Genomic DNA, 20,228 nt, shown 5'->3' with positions numbered 1-20,228 from the left:
CAGGAGAAAAACAACAAAGCATTAACATAGCATTCATGGGTGAAGAAAGATTGTACTCCACCAAGGGCTTGAGGAGTATAAAACGAACAGTTGAGCGTTTAAGGTAAAGAGAATTTTACTGACCACTATGGGATGTACGTAAGGTGAACTCAAGAGAGAAAATAGAGCAGTTATTTCAAGAGTCACACTCCAAAGCAATGTATACGAGTATGATTTTGGAGCAGAGATAATAGCTTCATAAACACATAAGCCATAGAGACCAAACTCTATGGTGTAGAGAGGCTATATGTGAGGAATCATTATCAACAATAATGGGGAAACCGCGTTGCTTGTTTGGCTTCTCAAGTCGTGCAGTGGTAAAGAATCTGCCTTCCAATTCAAGAGATGCAGATTCCATCTTTGGGTCAGGAAGATCCCCTGGAGAAGGAAATGGCAACTCCAGTATTCTTGCCTGAAAAGTATCATGGACAGAAGTGCCTGGCAGGCTATAGTCCATGGGATGACTCTTTAAGTCAGGTGCAACTTACCGACTGAACATGCACACAGGCACATTGCCTGTTACTACAGTAGGCTCTTCATATCTTCCCCCATGAGCTCAGATCTCTTTAGGATATGGGGCATTTGTCCAAGAACAGTTAGGACCCATGACATAAAGGTCACATTTGACTGAAAGATCTGACTTAGTTCTCAAGAACTTCTCGGAAGTTCTCAACCTTAGCCACACAGCAGAACCAGCCTTAATGTGTTTAAAAGTCCTCGAGCTGGGACTTCCCTGGTGGTCCAGAGGCTTAGATTCTGCCTTTGAATGTAGGAAGCATAACTTCAATCCTTGGTCTGGGAATTAAGACCCCACAAGCTGCATGTTATGACCAAAAATAAATAAACAAAAATAAAGTAATTTTTAAAAATCCTCAGTTCAAGACAACCTAAGTCTAACATTGTGAAGTATTTATCCTCCTTTAAAATAAGTAATAAATTTAAAAATAAATAAATAAGAATAAAATAAATAGACTCTTTGGCAGTGAGTCTCAGTTGACAGTCTTTAAAAAACTTTTTTTATTGTAGTATAGTTGAATTACAATGTTGCAAAATAGTCAGTATTTGTAAGCCCCCCAGGTTATTTTGTTAAAACACAAGGCTGAGAAGCCATGACATGTATCCGCACACATAGACTGCATACATAGACTTAAAACATAGTAATTAGCTGGAAAATAAACAATAGTTTTAGGAAAAAAATGTACTATTTAAATCTGTAAAAAATGGAGTTGTTCATCTTTCTAGCATGTGGGTCACCACAATAAACTAGAGACTCCTCCTTGGATATAATAAAATTCAGTCACAGTAATTATGACATCTACAGAATCAAAGAAGACCTTCCCAGCCCCATCAAAAGCATATCTAAAGAAGCAATATTCAGGTGGAAAACAAGGAGAGGCAAGAAGGCCCTAAGAGCTACAACTGGTGTTATGAGGGAGGTAGAACTTTCAGATCTAGATGTTAATTCTGCTACATTTTCCAACCTATACTCCAAATGGAGGTTAGATTGTTTTGTTGAGGAATCTGCACAAGGCCCTTTTGATGTCTCGGTTCCTCAGGCTGTAGATGAAGGGGTTCAGCATGGGGGTGACCACAGTGTACACCACCGAGGCTGCTGCATCCTTCCTGGGAGATTGCGAGATGGCTGAGCTGAGGTACACACCAAGGCCTGTTCCATAAAATGAGCAAACAACTGTCAGGTGAGAACCACAGGTGGAGAAGGCTTTATACCTCCCACCTGAAGATGAGACTCTAAGAATGGAGGAAATAATTTTATAGTAAGAGTAAAAGATCCCTGAGAAAGGGAGAAAAGCAAAAATGGCACCAATAAAATATATGACTATATTTTTGGTGAAAATGTTAGAACAGGCAAGCTTGAGGAGCAGAGAAGGGTCACAGAAGAAATTAGAAATTTCCACATCTTGGAAGCAGGTAAGTTGTAGCACAATCAGATTGTGTACCTGGGAGTCCATAAAGCTTCCCACAAAAGACACCAAAACTAAGGAGTAACAGAGGCGTGGGTTCATGATGACTGGGTAGTGCAGTGGGTGACAGATGGCCACAAACCTGTCATAGGCCATCACAGACAGCAGCATTCCATCCATACATCCAAAAAGGATAAAAATAGACATCTGTGTCAGGCAGCCAACATAGGAGATGACTCTGCCGTGAGTTTGGATGTTCACAATCATCTTGGGGACTGTGGTGGAGATGAAACCAATGTCAAGCAAGGACAGGTTGGAGAGGAAGAAGTACATGGGGTTGTGGAGGTGGGGATCAGAGGTGACAGCCAGGATGATGAGCAGATTCCCAAGCATGGTGACCAGGTACATGAACAGGAAGAGGATAAAGAGCAAAGGCTGCAGTTCTGGATCATCTGAGAGTCCCAGGAGGAAGAATTCTGAGACACTTGTTAGATTTCCAGTTCTGTGTAGCTTGGACAACTTTGGAAGAAGAGAAGAGGACTGGAAAAACATAAATACATAAATGGTCACACAGTACTGTGCCCATATTTTGGACTCAAGCAATTCATTTCTCAGATTATGCACCCCAGTTCCTTCAGCAATATTTCTCAGTGTGACAAATTCTATTTTCTTAGAATTGTTTCCTATTGGTTTCTGTGTTATTCACTTCTGTCTATACTGTCTTACATTATAAAGCTTTATGAAAAGTGAAAGGGAGGAAGGATATTAGAGATAATATATCCATGGTCTCAGTTAAATACAGTCTACTTCTTTAGACATAATACAGAATGAGAGTCCCTTTCCCTTCTAAGAAAGCATGTAAAAATGCAAATATAAAGAAGTTAAGTCATTTATATAAATACTATTTTATTCAAATACAATTCTAGATATTGCCTCCACTTAGAATATTTATAAATCTCTATGAAATGCAGAGGCATGTCATCTGGTCTTACATTTAGATCTTTAATCCATTTTGAGTTTATTTTTGTGTATGGTGTTAGAAAGTGTTCTAGTTTCATTCTTTTACAAGTGGTTGACCAGTTTTCCCAGCACCACTTGTGAAAGAGGTTGTCTTTTTTCCATTGTATATCCTTGCCTCCTTTGTTGAAGATAAGATGTCCATAGGTTTGTGGATTATCTCCGGGCTCTCTGGGTTCTAAATGAAAGGTGAATGTTCATAATCAGAACTCATTTTACATGATATTCAGAGTTTTATCATCCTTTGTTTTTCTGTCTTCCCTCCTTTATGAAATAAGGGATTACTCAAGTATCAGAGTTTTCTCTTAGAAGTCATTTAGTATATATATTTTTCATATCTTTGACTTTGGTGGGCTTCAAATTTTGATTAATATTGTTTAATTAATTATACATGATCTAATGCATTGTTGACTACAAAGATGGTGTTTGAGTACACAGCACTGCTAAAGATTACACAATAATGAAATTTAAGAAATCCTCTTGAAATTTTTTATCTTAAACAGGGTTACTTGTTTCAATACCATCTCATTTAAATGTTTGATGGGTGAGACACTTTACCTTTGGAGGGTCTATTTTGTACTGGCAGAAAAATAACACTTCACTAATTTTAGTTTTTCTTCAGTTTACTGAAGTGATTGAAAAAAATTTCATATATTTGAATTGTGCCACCTGGAGGTCTTTAAAATACATACAAAATGATGATTTAATACAATACACATTGAGAATGATTACCATAGTCAAGTTAAATAATGTATGTGGCATCTCACATAGTTTCTGTGAGTGTATGTGTGTGTGTGTGTCTAGTAACAGTTATGCAGATCTCTCTTAGCAGAATTCAAGAACACAATCAGAATTATTAGCTATAGTTATCAGGCTGCATATTAGATCCCCAAACTTACTCATTTTGCAACAAAAGTTTGTACATTTTTGACCACCATTTCCTCACCTTTTCTACCACAAATCCTCACAACAAGAGTTTGATTTTCTTAGCTTCCACACAGAACTGAGATCATAGTGGATTTGACTTTCTATGACTGGTGTATATAGTTTAATAAGCATGATATTGTCCAGGTCCATCCATGTTGTCCAAAATGGCAGGATTTTCTTCTTTTGGTGGCTAGATAATATCTCATTGTTTATATACACACATCTCGTTTTCTTTAACTATTCATCTGTCAACAGATATGTATCCATATTTTCACTATTTCAAATAATATTGCAAAGACAAGGGAATGCAAATATCCACTTTTGAGGTTCTAATTTTATTTCTTTGACCAATACTCTGAAGTGGGGTTGCTGGTTTCTAGTTCTATTTCAATTTGTTGCAGTTTAAAGATTTTAAAGAACATCCATTCTATTTTCTCTAATGAAGGTACCAATATTCATTCCCATCAACAATGTACAACAGTTCCCTTATCTCCACTTCTTCACCAGCATTTGTTTTCTTTTTATTGTTTTTAATAGCCATCCTAACAGTCATGAGGTGATCTTTCATCTAGGTTTGGACTCGTGTTTCCAATATTAAGTGATGTTGAGTACCTTTTTATATACCTGTTAGTCTTGTTCTCCCGATTGTAAACACTTCAGAGCCAGACACCTATGATGGTATGATGTTCTGATAACATCATAACAGTACATGATGTGATGGTTGATGTCACATTCTTCATCCTTGTCCTCATCCTCATCCTCTTCACTACTCTCATAATTAACTGAAATGTTCAGGGGGAAGGTTACAGAGTCCGTTAGCTGCTCTGGTGGGAGGGATGCCAGCCAGAGTTAGAACCAGCGGTGGTGGAAGCAGAACTCTGAATGAGAGTTCTCACACCCCAGTCAGATCCTAGAATGTAGATTTTAAGTGCTCTGTTTGAAAACTGAGCAGATCTGTGCCCTCCAGATTTCTCTACGAAGTAAAACATCATGTTTGTTCCTCTTGTGGAGGGAATAATGCTCCCAACAGTTTGTCATTTAATCATTGTTTCCCTTAGTACTTACGGGGCTGGGCTGCATCTCTGCTGGAGCATGACCAAGGAACACAGACTCACTGCCCTTCTCCTGCCTGGTGTGTGATAAAGTCTCAGGGTCCCTCCTCAGGTTGAGCAAGAAGACAGACTCAGGCTGGACCTTCTGATGCAGATTCCTATGAAGGATGGAGACACAGGTGTGGGCTCACAGTATTAAAACAGGCAAATTAACTGGGAAGACCCAGAGGAATCGGGTGGAGAGGGAGGTGGGAGGGGGGATCGGAATGGGGAATACATGTAACTCCATGGCTGATTCATGTCAATGTATGACAAAACCCACTGAAATGTTGTAAAGTAATGAGCCTCCAACTAATAAAAATAAATAAAAAAAAACCAGGCAAATTAATTAGTTAGAGGCACTGGCCAATTATTTACAATGGTATGACCTTAGGGCTCAATGCCCAAAACTCATCATTAGTAAGCTGGTCCACATTATCCCAATCTCTGGATACTTGATACTAGTAACAGAACAGGAAAGGAGAAAAATGAATGTCCTAGGAAGGATCTGGGCCCCTCTTCTCCTCAGGAGGAAATTCACCTTGTACTTTTACTTATTACTTCTAACTTGCAGGTACTTAACATAAAATTCATACTCCCCCTACTCCAAATTAGCCACTCAATTTATTGTTTTGATATCTGCAAATCAATAGTATCAATCATGAAATCTATGTAGCATTAGGTCTATACCAAGAATATGATATACATTCCATTTTCACAGTTAATATTTGTCTCTAAGAATAGCTTCTCTTTTTATTGGCTAATTTTAATGAATCTTCACATGGGGTCACAAGAGTCAGACATGATTTAGCAACTAAACCACCGACAAACCAATGAGTATTCAGTTTTAAGTTTTTTTCTCTATTGATATTGGCATATGGCTTTATCCCAGGGATGCAAGTGTTCTTTAATATCTGCAAATCAAAGTAATATTAACAAATTGAAAAATAAAAACCATATGATTATCTCAATAGATGCAGAGAAAGCCTTTGACAAAATTCAACATCCATTTATGATTAAAAAAACCCTCCAGAAAGCAGGAATGGAAGGGACATACCTCAACATAATAAAAGCTATATATGACAAACCCACAGCAAATATTATCCTCAATGGTGAAAAGTTGAAAGTATTTCCCCTGAAGTCAGGAACAAGACAAGGGTGCCCACTCTCACCACTATTCAACATAGTTTTGGAAGTTTTGGCCACAGCAATCAGAGCAGAAAAAGAAATAAAAGGAATCCAGATTGGAAAAGAAGTAAAACTCTCACTGTTTGCAGATGACATGATCCTCTACATAGAAACCCTACAGACTCCACCGAAAATTCCTAGAGCTAATCAATGAACGTGGTAAAGTTGCAGGATATAAAATCGACACCCAGAAATCCCTTGCATTCCTATACATTAATAATGAGAAGATAGAAAGAGAAATTAAGGAAACATTCCATTCACCATTGCAACGAAAAGAATAAAATACTTAGGAATACATCTACCTAAAGAAAAAAGATCTATATATAGAAAACTCTAAAATACTGGTGAAAAAAATCAAAGAGGACACAAATAAATGGAGAAATAAACTGTGTTCATGGATCAGAAGAATCAATATAGTGAAAATGAGTACCCTACCCAAAACAATCTATAGATTCAATGCAATCCCTATCAAGCTACCAATGGTATATTTCACTGCTGCTGCTGCTGGTAAGTCGCTTCAGTCGTGTCCGACTCTGTGCGACCCCATAGACGGCAGCCCACCAGGCTCCCCTGTCCCTGGGATTCTCTAGGCAAGAACACTGGAGTGGGTTGCCATTTCCTTCTCCAATGCATGAAAGTGAAAGTGAAAGGGAAGTCGCTCAGTCATGTCTGACTCTTAGCGACCCCATGGACTGCAACCCACCAGGCTCCTCCATCCATGGGATTTTCCAGGCAACAGTACTGGAGTGGGGTGCTATTGCCTTCTCTGATATTTCACAGAGCTAGAACAAATAATTTCACAATTTGTATGGAAAAAAAAAAAAAAAACTCAAACAGCCAAAGCAATCTTGAGAAAGAATAATGGAACTGGAGGAATCAACCTGCCTGACTTCAGGCTCTACTACAAAGCCACGGTCATCAAGACAGTATGGTACCTGCACAAAGACAGAAACATAGCTCAATGGAACAGAATAGAAAGCCCAGAGATAAATCCACGTACCTACGGACACCTTATCTTCGACAAAGGAGGCAAGAATATACAATGGAGGAAAGACAACCTCTTTCACAAATGGTGCTGGGAAAACTGGTCAACCACTTGTAAAAGAATGAAACTAGAACACTTTCTAACATCATACACAAAAATAAACTCAAAATGGATTAAAGATCTAAACATAAGACCAGAAACTATAAGACTCCTAGAGGAAAACATAGGCAAAACACTCTCTGACATAAATCACAGCAGGATCCTCTATGGCCCACCTCCCAGAATATTGGAAATAAAAGCAAAAATAAACAAATGGGACCTAATTAAAATTAAAGCTTCTTCACAACAAAGGAAACTATAAGCAAGGTGAAAAGACAGCCTTCAGAATGGGAGAAAATAATAGCAAAGGAAGCAACTGACAAAGAATTAATCTCAAACATATGCAAGCAACTCCTGCAGCTCAACTCCAGAAATAAAACGACACAATCAAAAAATGGGCCAAAGAAACAAAGAACTAAACAGACATTTCTCCAAAGAAGACATACAGATGGCTAACAAACACATGAAAAGATGATCATCATCACTCATTATCAGAGAAATGCAAATCAAAACCACAATGAGGTACCATTTCACGCCACTCAGAATGGCTGCTATCCAAAAGTCTACAAGCAATAAATGCTGGAGAGGGTGTGGAGAAAAGGGAACCCTCTTACGCTGTTGGTGGGAATGCAAACTAGTACAGCCACTATGGAGAACAGTGTGGAGATTCCTTAAAATACTGGAAATAGAACTGCCATATGACCCAGCAATCCCACTGCTGGGCATACACACTGAGGAAATCAGAACTGAAAGAGACACGTGTACCCCAATGTTCATCAGAGCATTGTTTATAATAGCCAGGCCATGGAAGCAACCTAGATGTCCATCAGCAGATGAATGGATAAGAAAGCTGTGGTACATATACACAATGGAATATTACTCAGCCATTTAAAATAATACATTTGAATCAGTTCTATTGAGGTGGATGAAACTGAAGCCTATTATACAGAGTGAAGTAAGCCAGATAGAAAAACACCAATACAGTATACTAACACATATATATTGTATTTAGAAAGATGGTAACAATAACCCTGTATGTGAGACAGCAAAAGAGACACAAATGTATAGAACAGTCTTTTGGACTCTGTGGGAGAGGGTGAGGGTGAGATGGTTTGGGAGAATGGCATTGAAACATGTATATTATCATATGTGAAATGAACGGCCAGTCCGGGTTCTATGCATGAGATAGGGTGCTTGGGGCTGGTGCACTGGGATGACCCAGAGGGATGGGATGGGGAGAGAGGTGGGAGGGGAAGTTCAGGATGGGAAACACATGTACACCTGTGGCGGATTCATGTCAATGTATGGCAAAACTAATACAATATTGTAAAGTAATTAGCCTCCAGTTAAAATAAATAAATTTATATTAAAAAAAGCAAATTACAAAGAAAAACAAAAGAAAACCATTCATCTTTACTCACAGTTTAATCACTGATACTCTAAATATTTCAGTGATCTCCCAGGAGGTTGCAATCAAGATGTCAGTCAGGCTGCAGGTATCACAAAATTAGATCAGCAGATGTCCACTCTCAAGCTCACTCATGAGGCTGTTGGTGTGATTCACCTGTTCATGGGATATTGTCCGGAGAATTCCTTCAGTTCCTTGACACGTGGCCTCCTGGTGAGGCAGTTGGGTTTTATCAATGCAAGCCACCAAGAATGCCAGAGAGAAGCACCAAGAAGAGAGCCAGATTATTTTGCTCTGTTCCCAGAAGTGACTTCCCAACATTTCTTCCACATTCTTGTTGTTCAAAGTGGGTCTTTATGTACATCTTACACTTGATGGCAGGGAAATACACAGGGGTAGGAAAACCAGGAGTTTGGATCAGTGAGAGAATCTCAGATACTGCCCACCACACAGAAACCTCATCCTTTGAGAGGAAGACACTGGGTTTTGGGGCATCAAAAATAATTCATCCACAGAAAAATGTATAACTGTGCGTGTGAGCTAAGTCACCTCAGTCGTGTTTGGCTGTTATTGACCCTTTGGACTGTAGCCCACCAGGCTCCTCTGTCCATGAGATTCCCCGGGCAGGAGTATTGGAGTGGTTGCCATGCCCTCCTCCAGGGGATCTTCCAGACTCAGGGATTGAACCCACGTCTCTATGTCTCATGCATTAGCAGACAGGTTCTTTACCACTAGCGCCACCCAGGAAGTCTAAAAATGTATTATTAAACTGAAGTTATTTCATAGTGAGTAGAAGAGATAAGATTCTAGGATAAATGACAAAGATGAATCTATAGAACAAGGAACATGAAAACCAAGGTTCATCATGCTTATACCATAAATGTGACATGTACTGCTTTTTTCCTCAATTCCCCCGTTTATGATGAGTATCCTGGTGCTTTACTGCGCTTAGTCATTCAGTCACGTCCGACTCTTTGTGACCCTATGAATTGTAGCCCACAAGTCTCTTCTGTCCATGTGGATTCTCCCGGCAAGAGCACTGGAGTGGGTTGCCATGCCCTCCTCCAGGGGATCTTCCCAACCCAGAAATTGAACCCAGGTCTCCCACATTGCAGGCAGATTCTTTATTGTCTGAGCCACCAGGGAAGCCCAAGAATACTGGAGTGGGTAGCCTATCCTTTCTCCAGGGGATCTCCCCAACCCAGGAATGGAACTGGAGTCTCCGGCATTGCAGGCAGATTCTTTACCAGCTGAGCTACCCAGGAAGCCCTGAGTATCCTTGATCAAATGGCAACTGAGTAGGGTTAATTATAGAGAGATGAGGAGAGTATTGGGCCTCTTTAAAATATGTGGGCAATGGTAAAAGTGTTAAATTGAAGTCACAGCATTGTGGGGAGAAGGGATCAGGCTTTAGAGTCAGTGTTAAGGATGAGTGTAGAAGACATGGTGTATATAAAAGATAGATATTGGTCTTTATGTAGTAAATTAGTGATTTGCTTTGTGCTTGACTCAATTTTCTTTACATGATGAGTATCTGGAAAGAAAACAAGAATCTTCTCACATTCAATATTTGATGTGTCACTGAGAAATTTCTGTCCTCACTTTTTATCCCTTTATTCTGTGCAGAAATATTCAACCCCCACACTTTGTTCTATGAACCTCAATCTTGCAGTTACCATTAGAGAAAAAATAGATCCTATTGACTGTCCTGATAATAAACCCAAACCATATTTTAAAAAATTAATTTATTTTTTATTGAAGGAAAATTGCTTTACAAAATTTTGTTGTTTTCTGTCAAACCTCAGCATGAATCAGCCGTAGGTATACATATATCTTCTCTCTTTTGATCCTCCCTCCCATCTTCCTCCCCACCCCTCTAGGTTGTTACAAAGCCCCTGTTTGTGTTTCCTGAGACATACAGAAAATTCCTGTTGCCTATCTATTTTACATATGGTAATGTAAGTTTTCATGTTACTCTGTCCATACACTTCACCCTCTCCTCCCCTCTCCCCATGCCCATAAATCTATTCCCTATGTCTGCTTCTCCATTGCTGCCCTGCAAATAAATTCTTCAATACCATTTTTCTAGATTTCATATATATCCATTAGAATATGATATTTATCTTCCTTTTTCTAACTCACTTCACTCTGTATAATAGGTTCTAGGATCATTCACCTCATTAAAACTGACTCAAGGGTGCTCCTTTTATGGCTGAGTAATATTCCATTGTGTATATGTACCACAAGTTTTTTATCCATTCATCTATTGATGAACATCTAGATTGCTTCCATGTTGTAGCTATTGTAAATAGTGCTGCAATGAACAATGGGATACATGTGTCTTTTTCAATTTTGGTTTCCTCAGTGTGCATGCCTAGGAGTGGGATTGCTGAGTCATATGGTAGCTTTATTCTTAGTTTTTAAAGGAATCTTCATACCACCTTCCATAGTGGCTGTATCAATTTAGATTCCCACCAACAGGGCAAGAGCATTCTCTTTTCTTCACATCCTCTCCTGCATTTATTGTTTGTAGACCTTTTTGATGATGGTCATTCTGAGTGGTGTGAGGTGATATCTCATATAGTTTTGATTTGTATCTCTAATAATGAGCAATGTTGAGCATCTTTTCATGTGTTTGTTAACCATCTGTATGTCTTTGCAGAAATGTCTGTTTAGGTCTTTCCCCCACCTTTTGATTGGGTTTTTTGTTTTTCTGGCATTGAGTTGTATGAGCTGCTTGTATATTTTGGAAAATAATCCTTTGTCAGTTGCTTCATTTGCTATTATTTGCTCCCATTCTGAAGGCTGTCTTTTCATCTTGCTATAGTTTCCTTTGCTGTGCAAAAGATTTTAAATTTAATCAGGTCTCACTTGTTTATTTTTGTTTTTATTTCCATAATTCTAAGAGGTGGGTCATAGAGGATCTTGCTTTGATTCATGTCATTGAGTGTTCTGCCTATGTTTTCCTCTAAGAATTTTATAGTTTCTTATCTTATATTTAGGTCTTTAGTCCATTTTGAGTTTATCTTTGTGTATGGTGTTAGGAAGTGTTCTAATTTCATTCTTCTACATGTAGTTGTCCAGTTTTCCCAGTACTATTTATTGAAGAGGCTGTCTTTGCCCCATTGTATATTCTTGCTTACTTTGTCAAAAATAAGGTACCCATAGGTGCATGGGTTTATTTCTGGGCTTTCTATCTTGTTACATTGGTCTATACTTCTGTTTTTGTGCCAATACCATACTGTCTTGATGACTGCAGCTTTGTAGTATAAACTGAAGTAAAGAAGGTTGATTCCTGTAGCTCCATTCTTCATTTATTTTTTTCATTTATTTTTACTAGTTGGAGGCCAATTACCCCACAATATTGTAGTGGGTTCCATCATACATTGACATGAATCAGCCATGGATTTACATGTATTCCCCATCCTGATCCCCCCTGTCACCTCCCTCTCTACCCAATCCCTCTGGGTCTTCCCAGTGCACCAGGCCCGAGCACTTGTCTCATGCATCCAACCTGGGCGCTCCAGCTCCATTCTTCTTTCTCAAGACTGCTTTGGCCATTCTGGGTCTTTTGTGTTTCCATATGAATTATGACATTTTTTTTTGTTCTAGTTCTGTGAAAAATGTCGTTGGTAGTTTGAATCTGTAGATTCCATTTGACAGTATAGTCATTTTCATAACATTGATTCTTCCTATCCAGGAACATGGACTATCTCTCCATCTGTTTATGTCATCTTTGATTTCTTTCATCAGTGTCTTATAATTTTCTGTGTACAGTTCTTTTGTCTCCTTAGGTAAGTTTATTCCTAGATATTTAATTCTTTTTGTTGCAATGGTGAATGGGATTGATTCCTTAATTTCTCTTTCTGATTTTTCATTGTTAGTGTATAGAAATGCAAGTGATTTCTGTGTATTGATTTTGTATGCTGCAACTTTGCTAAATTCACTGATTAGTTCTAGTAATTTTCTAATACTATCTTTAGGGTTTCTATATACTGTGTCATGTCTTCTGCAAACAGTGAGAGTTTTACTTCTTCTTTTCTGATCTGGATTTCTTTTATTTTTTTGTCTTCTCTAATGGCTGTATCTAGGACTTCCAGGACTATGTTGAATAATAGTGGTGAAAGTGGGCACCCTTGTCTTGTTCCTAATTTTAGGGGGAATGCTTTCAGCTTTTCACCACTGAGAATAATGTTTTCTGTAGGCATATTATATATGGCTTTTACTATGTTGAGGTAGGTTCCTTTTATGTCCATTTTTTGAAGAGTTTTAATCATAAATGGGTGCTGAATTTTGTCAAAGGTTTTTTCTGCATCTATCAAGATTATCATATGCAGATAACATATTTTTATGATTTTAAAGCAAACCATATTTTTTTTCTCTTTCACAATTATTCTTAGGGATATCAATAGAAGAGTTAAATGACAGAGGAAAAATACTGGATGTACAAATATTAAATTCTCTTTACTCTTTCTTGTGAGGTAGTGGGGTAATTTATTCAATGTTGTACAAAGTAGAACTGTGTCTAATCTCTGCCCTCTATGTGCTACATTAGAGTACAAACAGGTGAATTTCAGTTTCTGTCCTCAACCTGGTCAAGGTTTCATTGTGTCAGCAGAAAAATGTAATGGTCATGAGGCATCCCAGATTAAACACTAATGGTATTCAATTCATTTATTTGAAATATATCAATCTCAGAAGAGCTGACAAGAATGATAGCTACATTTAGTGTTTTCTTACCATATGTACACAGTATCTTTTAAATCTTAGAGTGCTTTCAGAGGTAGAGAACAAAAGTATTGATACCAAGGCGGGAAGGGAAGTGGGATGAATTGGTAGATTGGTATTGACATATATACACTATGGATACTATATATAAAATACATAACTAATGAGAAACTACTCTATAGCACAGGGAACACTATTCAGTGCTCTGTGGTGACCTGAATGGGGAGGATTTCCAAAAAGGGATGGATATGTGCGTATATAAAACTGACTCTGCTGTACAGCAGAAACTAACACAACAGTGTAAAGCAAATATACCTCAACAAAAATTAGTTTATAAAAATCTTAGAGCGCTTCAAGCTCTGTGTGGTTAACAAAGGAAAATTAGAATGCATGAGAAATTTTGTAAAACATCTTTTTAGGTAGTATACTCCTTTTCACTGTATTGATTCTTCCGATCCATGAAAATGGTATATTTCTCCATTTATTTGTGTCCTCTTTAATTTCTTTCATCAGTGTTTTATAGTTTTATATACATAGGTCTTTCTTTTGTTCAGGTAGATATACTCCTAAGTATTTTATTCTTTTTGTTGCAATGGTGAATGGTATTGTTTCCTTAATTTCTCTTTCTGTTTTCTCATTGTTAGTGTATAGGAATGCAAGGGATTTCTGTGTGTTAATTTTATATCCTGCAACTTGACTATATTCATTGATTAGCTCTAGTAATTTTCTGGTGGAGTCTTTAGGGTTTTCTATGTAGAGGATCATGTCATCTGCAAACAGTGAGAGTTTTACTTCTTCTTTTCCAATCTGGATTCCTTTTATTTCTTTTTATGCTCTGATTGCTGTGGCTAAAACTTCCAAGACTATGTTGAATAGTACTGGTGAGAGTGGGCACCCTTGTCTTGTTCCTGACTTTAGGGGAAATGCTTTTAATTTTTCACCATAGAGGATAATGTTTGCGGTGGGTTTGTCATATATGGCTTTTATTATGTTGAGGTATGTGCCTTCTATGCCTGCTTTCTGGAGGGTTTTTCTTTATTGTAAATGGATGTTGAATTTTGTCAAAGGCTTTTTCTGCATCTGTTGAGATAATCATATAGTTTTTATCTTTCAGTTTGTTAATGTGGCATATCAAATTGAGTAATTTCCAAATATTGAAGAATCCTTGCATCCCTGGGATAAAGCCCACTTGGTCATAATGTATGATCCTTTTAATATGTTGTTGGATTCTGTTTACTAGAAGTTTGTTAAGGATTTTTTCATCTATGTTCATCAGTGATATTGGCCTGTAGTTTTCTTTCTTTGTGACATCTTTGTCTGGTTTTGGTATTAAGGTGATGGTGGTCTCATAGAATGAATTTGGAAGTTTACCTTCCTCTGCAATTTTCTGGAAGAGTTTGGGTAGGATAGGTGTTAGCTCTTCTCTAAATTGTTGGTAGAATTCAGCTGTGAAGCTATCTGGTCCTGGGCTTTCATTTGTTGGAAGATTTTTGACTAGAGTTTTGATTTCTGTGCTTGTGATGGGTCTGTTAAGATTTTGTATTTCTTCCTGTCAGTTTTGGAAGGTTATATTTTTAAAGAATTCATCCACTTCTTCCAAGTTGTCCACTTTATTGGCATATAGTTGCTGATAGTAGTCTCTTATGATCCTTTGTATTTCTGTGTTGTCTGTTGTGATTTCTCCATTTTCATTTCTAATATTGTTGATTCGATTCTTCTCCCTTTTTTTCTTGATGAGTCTGGCTAATGGTTTATCTATTTCATTTGTCTTCTCAAAGAACCAGCTTTTAGTTTTGTTGATTTTTGCTGTAGTCTCCTTGGTTCTTTTTCATTTATTTCTGCCCTAATTTTTTATAATTTCTTTCCTTCCACTAACCTTGGTGTTCTTCATTTCTTCTTTTTCTAGTTGCTTTAGGTGTAAAGTTAGGTTGTTTATTTGATTTTTCTCTTGTTTCTTGAGGTCAAATGAGTATACTACCTGAAGCAATCTATAGATTCAATGCAGTCCCTATCAAGCTACCAATGGTATTTTTCAGAGAAGTAGAACAAATAATTTCACAATTAGTATGAAAGCACAAAACCCTTGAATAACCAAAGCATCTTGAGAAAGAAGAATGAAACTGGAGGAATCAACCTGCCTGTCTTCAGCCTACACTACAAGGCCACAGTCATCAAGACAGTATGGTACTGGCACAAAGACAGAAACATAGATCAATGGGACAAAATAGAAAGCCCAGAGATAAATCCACACACCTACGGACACCTTATCTTTGACAAAAGAAGCAAGAATATACAATAGAGAAAAGACAATCTCTTTCACAAGTAGTGCTGGGAAAACTGGTCAACCAATTGTAAAAGAATGAAACTAGAACTCTTTCTGACACCATACACAAAAATAAACTCAAAATGGATTTAAGATTTAAATGTGAGACCCAAAACTGTGAAACAGCTAGAGAAAAATATAGGCAAAAAAGTCTCTGACATAAATCACAACAGAATCTTCTAAGACCGATCTCCCAGAGTAATGGAAATAAAAGTAAAAATAAACAGACAGGACCTAATTAAACTTAAAAGCTTTGGAACAATGAAGGAAACTATAAGCAAGGTGAAAAGACAGCCTTCAGAATGGGAGAAAACAATAGCAAATGAAGCAACTGACAAAGAATTAATCTCCAAATATACAAACAGCTCCTGCAGCTCAATTCCAGAAAAATAAACGACCCAATCAAAAAGCGGGCCAAAGAACTAAACAGACATTTCTCCAAAGAAGACATACAGATGGCTAACAAATACATGAAAAGATGCTCAACATCACTCATTATCAGAAAAATGCAAATCAAAACCACAATGAGGTACCATTTCACGGTCAGTCAGAATGGCTGCTATCAAAAATTCTGCAAACAATAAGTGCTGGAGAGGGTGCAGAGAAAAGGCAACCCTCTTACACTGTTAGTGGGAACACAAACTAGTACAGCCACTATGGAGAACAGTGTGGAGATTCCTTAAAAAACTGGAAATAGAACTGCGATACGACCCAGAAATCCCACTGCTGGGCATACTCACTATGGAAACCAGAATCGAAAGAGACATGTGTACCCCAATATTCATTGCAGCACTGTTTACAATAGCCAGGACATGGAAGCAACCTAGATGTCCATCAGCAGATGAATGGATAAGGAAGCTGTGGTACATATACACCATGGAATATTACTCAGCTATTAAAAAGTATACATTTGAATCAGTTCTAATGACGTGGATGAAACTGGAGCCTATTAAACAGAGCGAAGTAACTCAGAAAGAAAAACAAGAGACAGTATATTAATGCATATATATGGAATTTAGAAAGATGGTAACAATGATCCTATATGTGAGACTGTGAAAGAGACACAGATGTAAAGGATAGACTTTTGGACTCTGTGGGAGAAGGCAAGAGGGAGATGATTTGAGAGAATAGCATTGAAACATGTATATTATCATATGTGAAATAGTTCTCCAGTCCAGGTTCAATGCATGCAACAGGGTGCTGGGCCAGTGCACTGAGATGACCCTGAGGGATGGGGTGGGGATAGAGGTGGGAGGGGGGCTCAGAATAGGGGACACATATACACCCATGGCTGATTCATGTCAAGGTATGGAAGAAACCACTGCAATATCATAAAGTAATTAGCCTCCAATTAAAATAAATAAATTAATTAAAAAAATAAAGATCAGTATTGCATATCCCATCCACTAAAAAAGCCCAAAACGAAACATTTTTTAGAAATAGATTGTTTTGCTGACGAACCTCCACATGACCCTTTTGACATCTGTTTGTTTCACGTCGTAGGTGAAGGTGTTCAGCATGGGGGTGACCACAGTGTACATCACTGAGACTGCTGTATCCTTCCTGCAATTTGTGAGATGGCTGAGCTGAGGTACACATGAAGACCTGTTCCATAAAATAAGCAAACAATTGCCAGGTGAGAGCCACAGGTGGAGAAAGATTTATACCTCCCCCTTGATGAAGGGACCATTAGAATAGAGGAAACAATTTTATAATAAGAGAAAAAGATTCCTGAGACAGGGAGGAAATCAGAGATGGCACCAAAATACATGACTGTATTATTGGTGAAAGTGTCAGAACACACATGGCCGAAGAGTTGAGAAGGGTCACAGAAGAATTGAGAATTTCCCACATCTTTGAAGTAGGTGAGTTTTAACACATCAAACTGTGCATCTGGGAAACCAAGAGACTGATCAAAAGTAATACCAAAACCAATGAGCCACAGAGACGTGTGTTCATAATGTCCAAGTAACGCTGAGTCATTTGTTAGATTCTGTGGCTCCATATAGCTTTGACACCTTTTGAAAAAGAAGAGAAATTGAAAGAAAGGAAACAAATAAATGGGCATGCAACACTGTGTCCATATTTTCAGTCAGTTCAGTTCAGTTGCTCAGTCATGTCTGACTCTTTGCAACCCCATGAATCGCAGCACACCAGGCCTCCCTGTCCATCACCAACTCCTGGAGTCTACTCAAACTCATGTCCAGCGAGTTGGTGATGCCATCCAGCCATCTCATCCTCTGTCGTCCCCTTCTCCTCCTGCCTCCAATCCCTCCCAGCATCAGGGTCTTTTCCAATGAGTCAACTCTTCGCTTGAGTTGGCCAAAGTATTGGAGTTTCAGCTTCGGCATCAGTCCTTCCAATGAACACCCAGGACTGATGTCCTTTAGGATGGACTGGTTGGATCTCCTTGCAGTCCAAGGGATTCTCAAGAGTCTTCTCCAACACCACAATTCAAAAGCATCAATTCTTTGGTGCTCAGCTTTCTTCACAGTCCAACTCTCTCATCCATACATGACTACTGGAAAAACCATAGCCTTGACTAGACGGACATTTGTTGGCAAAGTAATGTCTCTGCTTTTTAATATGCTGTCTGGGTTGGTCATAACTTTCCTTCCAAGGAGTAAGCATCTTTTTATTTCATGGCTGCAATCACCATATTTTGGATTCTAGCAATTCACAAACAAAATACTCAAATTTGATCCAAAAGTCTGTACTTTATGTCTGTGTCTCCTTTGCTGACCATCATGTAGAATTGTCAGTACCATCTTTCTAAATTTCATATATATGCATTAATATACAATATTTGTCTTTCTCTTGCTTTAACTCTGTATGATAGGTTCCAGGTTCATCAGTGTCATTAGAACTGACCCAAATGTGTAAGGTGAGTCAAATCAAAAGAGAGCTAGCTGGGCATTCAAGCGGAAAGATTTATTATAGGAAGAAAGAAAGTGACTGGCTTTAGAGAGAAACCAGTGTTCTCCTTTTACAGCCAACACTTCTTACACCCTATTAATAGGAACTTTTGCCCTGAAGGGAGGGGGCCTTAGTTTATCTTTATCACGGAGCTGGGATCTTGTGTTCATGTAGTCAGAGGGGTCTTATGGTCAGGTGGTCATGTAGTTTTGAGAAACTTGCACCAGCAGGGAAAAACAGGGTGTCACAAGGGCAGTGTGGCCACTGTGACTTCATCCTTTGTTTGCCAGATCACCACAATGGGCCACTTTTAAACAATACACTATGAGCCCCTTGTGGACCCTAACAATGTGTCCCATTTTATAGTTGAGTATTGGGGTCATAGGCCCTGGTACCTTCAGGAATATTTCTGAGTGTCTCATATCCAGTTTTTTTGTTTGTTCATCTTTATTTTTATACAGTTCCCCTCCCCCCACTGGTTTCTATGTTACCTTTTTCATTACACTGGCCTGAAGAATGTTAGGAGAGCAAGAACTTTTGTAATGACAATCTGTGATTACAGAAATGGGCTTCTCTGGTGGCTCAGATGGTAAAGAATCCACCTCAAATGTGGGAGATGTTGATTCGATCCCTGGGTCAGGAAGATCTCCTGGAGAAGAGCATGGCAACCTACTCCAGTATTCTTGCCTAGAGAATCCCCAAGGACAAAGGAGCCTGGCGGGCTGCAGTCCATGGCATTGCAAAGAGTTGGACACGACTGAGTGACTAAGCACAAACATTCAATGGACTATATTGAATAAGAAGTAGACTTCCCCACGTATAATGAAAATATCTCTCGCCATATCAATAAATAAGAAATGTCACAGCCATCAGTGATTTCGGGCCCCCAAATGTGAATGTTGTTGTTTAGTCTTTAAATTGTGTCCGACTCTTTGCAGCCTCATGGAGTATAGCCTGCCAGGCTCCTCTGTTCATGGGATTTCCCAGGCAAGAATAGTGGAGTGGGTTGCCATTTCCTTCTCCAGGGGATCTTCCTGACTCAGGGATTGAACCCATGTCTTCTGTGGCTCCTGCACTGGTAGGTGAGTTCTTTACCACTGAGCCACCTGGGATACCCAAACAAAAAGACTTCCCAGACCAGGAATCAAGCCCAAGCTGTGGTGGTGAAAGTGCCAAATCCTAGCCACTAGACCACCAGGGAACCTCACAAATGTGAATGAGGGCTCCCAAAACTGTGATATGCCACCTCCCACAGTGATTGCTGAGGAGCTGGGAGGGGTCCTGTGCTGTGCTTAGTCACTCAGTCCATCTAGTCACAAAGGTCCGTCTAGTCAAAGCTATGTTTTTCCAGTAGTCATGTTGGATGTGAGAGCTGGGCCATAAAGAAAGCTGTGTACCGAAGAATTGATGCTTTTGAATTGCGGTGCTGGGGAGGACTCTTGAGAGTCCCTTGGACTGCAAGGATATTCAACTATTCAATCCTAAAGGAAATCAGTCCTGAATATTCCTTGGAAGGACTGATGCTGAAGCTGGAAACTCCAATACATTGGCCACCTGATGAAAAGAACCAACTTATTTGAACAGA

The 20,228-nt window shown here is 38.7% G+C and overlaps 2 pseudogenes; both read right to left on the bottom strand.

Annotated features, from left to right (window-relative positions):
* Positions 1-1,538: 1,538 nt before the first annotated feature.
* On the bottom strand, positions 1,539-4,446 carry LOC110122562 (olfactory receptor 7E178-like; annotated as a pseudogene).
* Positions 4,447-4,532: 86 nt separating this feature from the next.
* LOC110122559 (olfactory receptor 7E178-like) lies at positions 4,533-17,710 on the bottom strand (annotated as a pseudogene).
* Positions 17,711-20,228: the final 2,518 nt, after the last annotated feature.

The sequence above is a fragment of the Odocoileus virginianus genome, chromosome 3, assembly GCF_023699985.2.
Source record: "Odocoileus virginianus isolate 20LAN1187 ecotype Illinois chromosome 3, Ovbor_1.2, whole genome shotgun sequence".
Lineage (NCBI taxonomy): Eukaryota > Metazoa > Chordata > Mammalia > Artiodactyla > Cervidae > Odocoileus > Odocoileus virginianus.
This window is presented reverse-complemented; position numbering and strand designations above follow the sequence as displayed.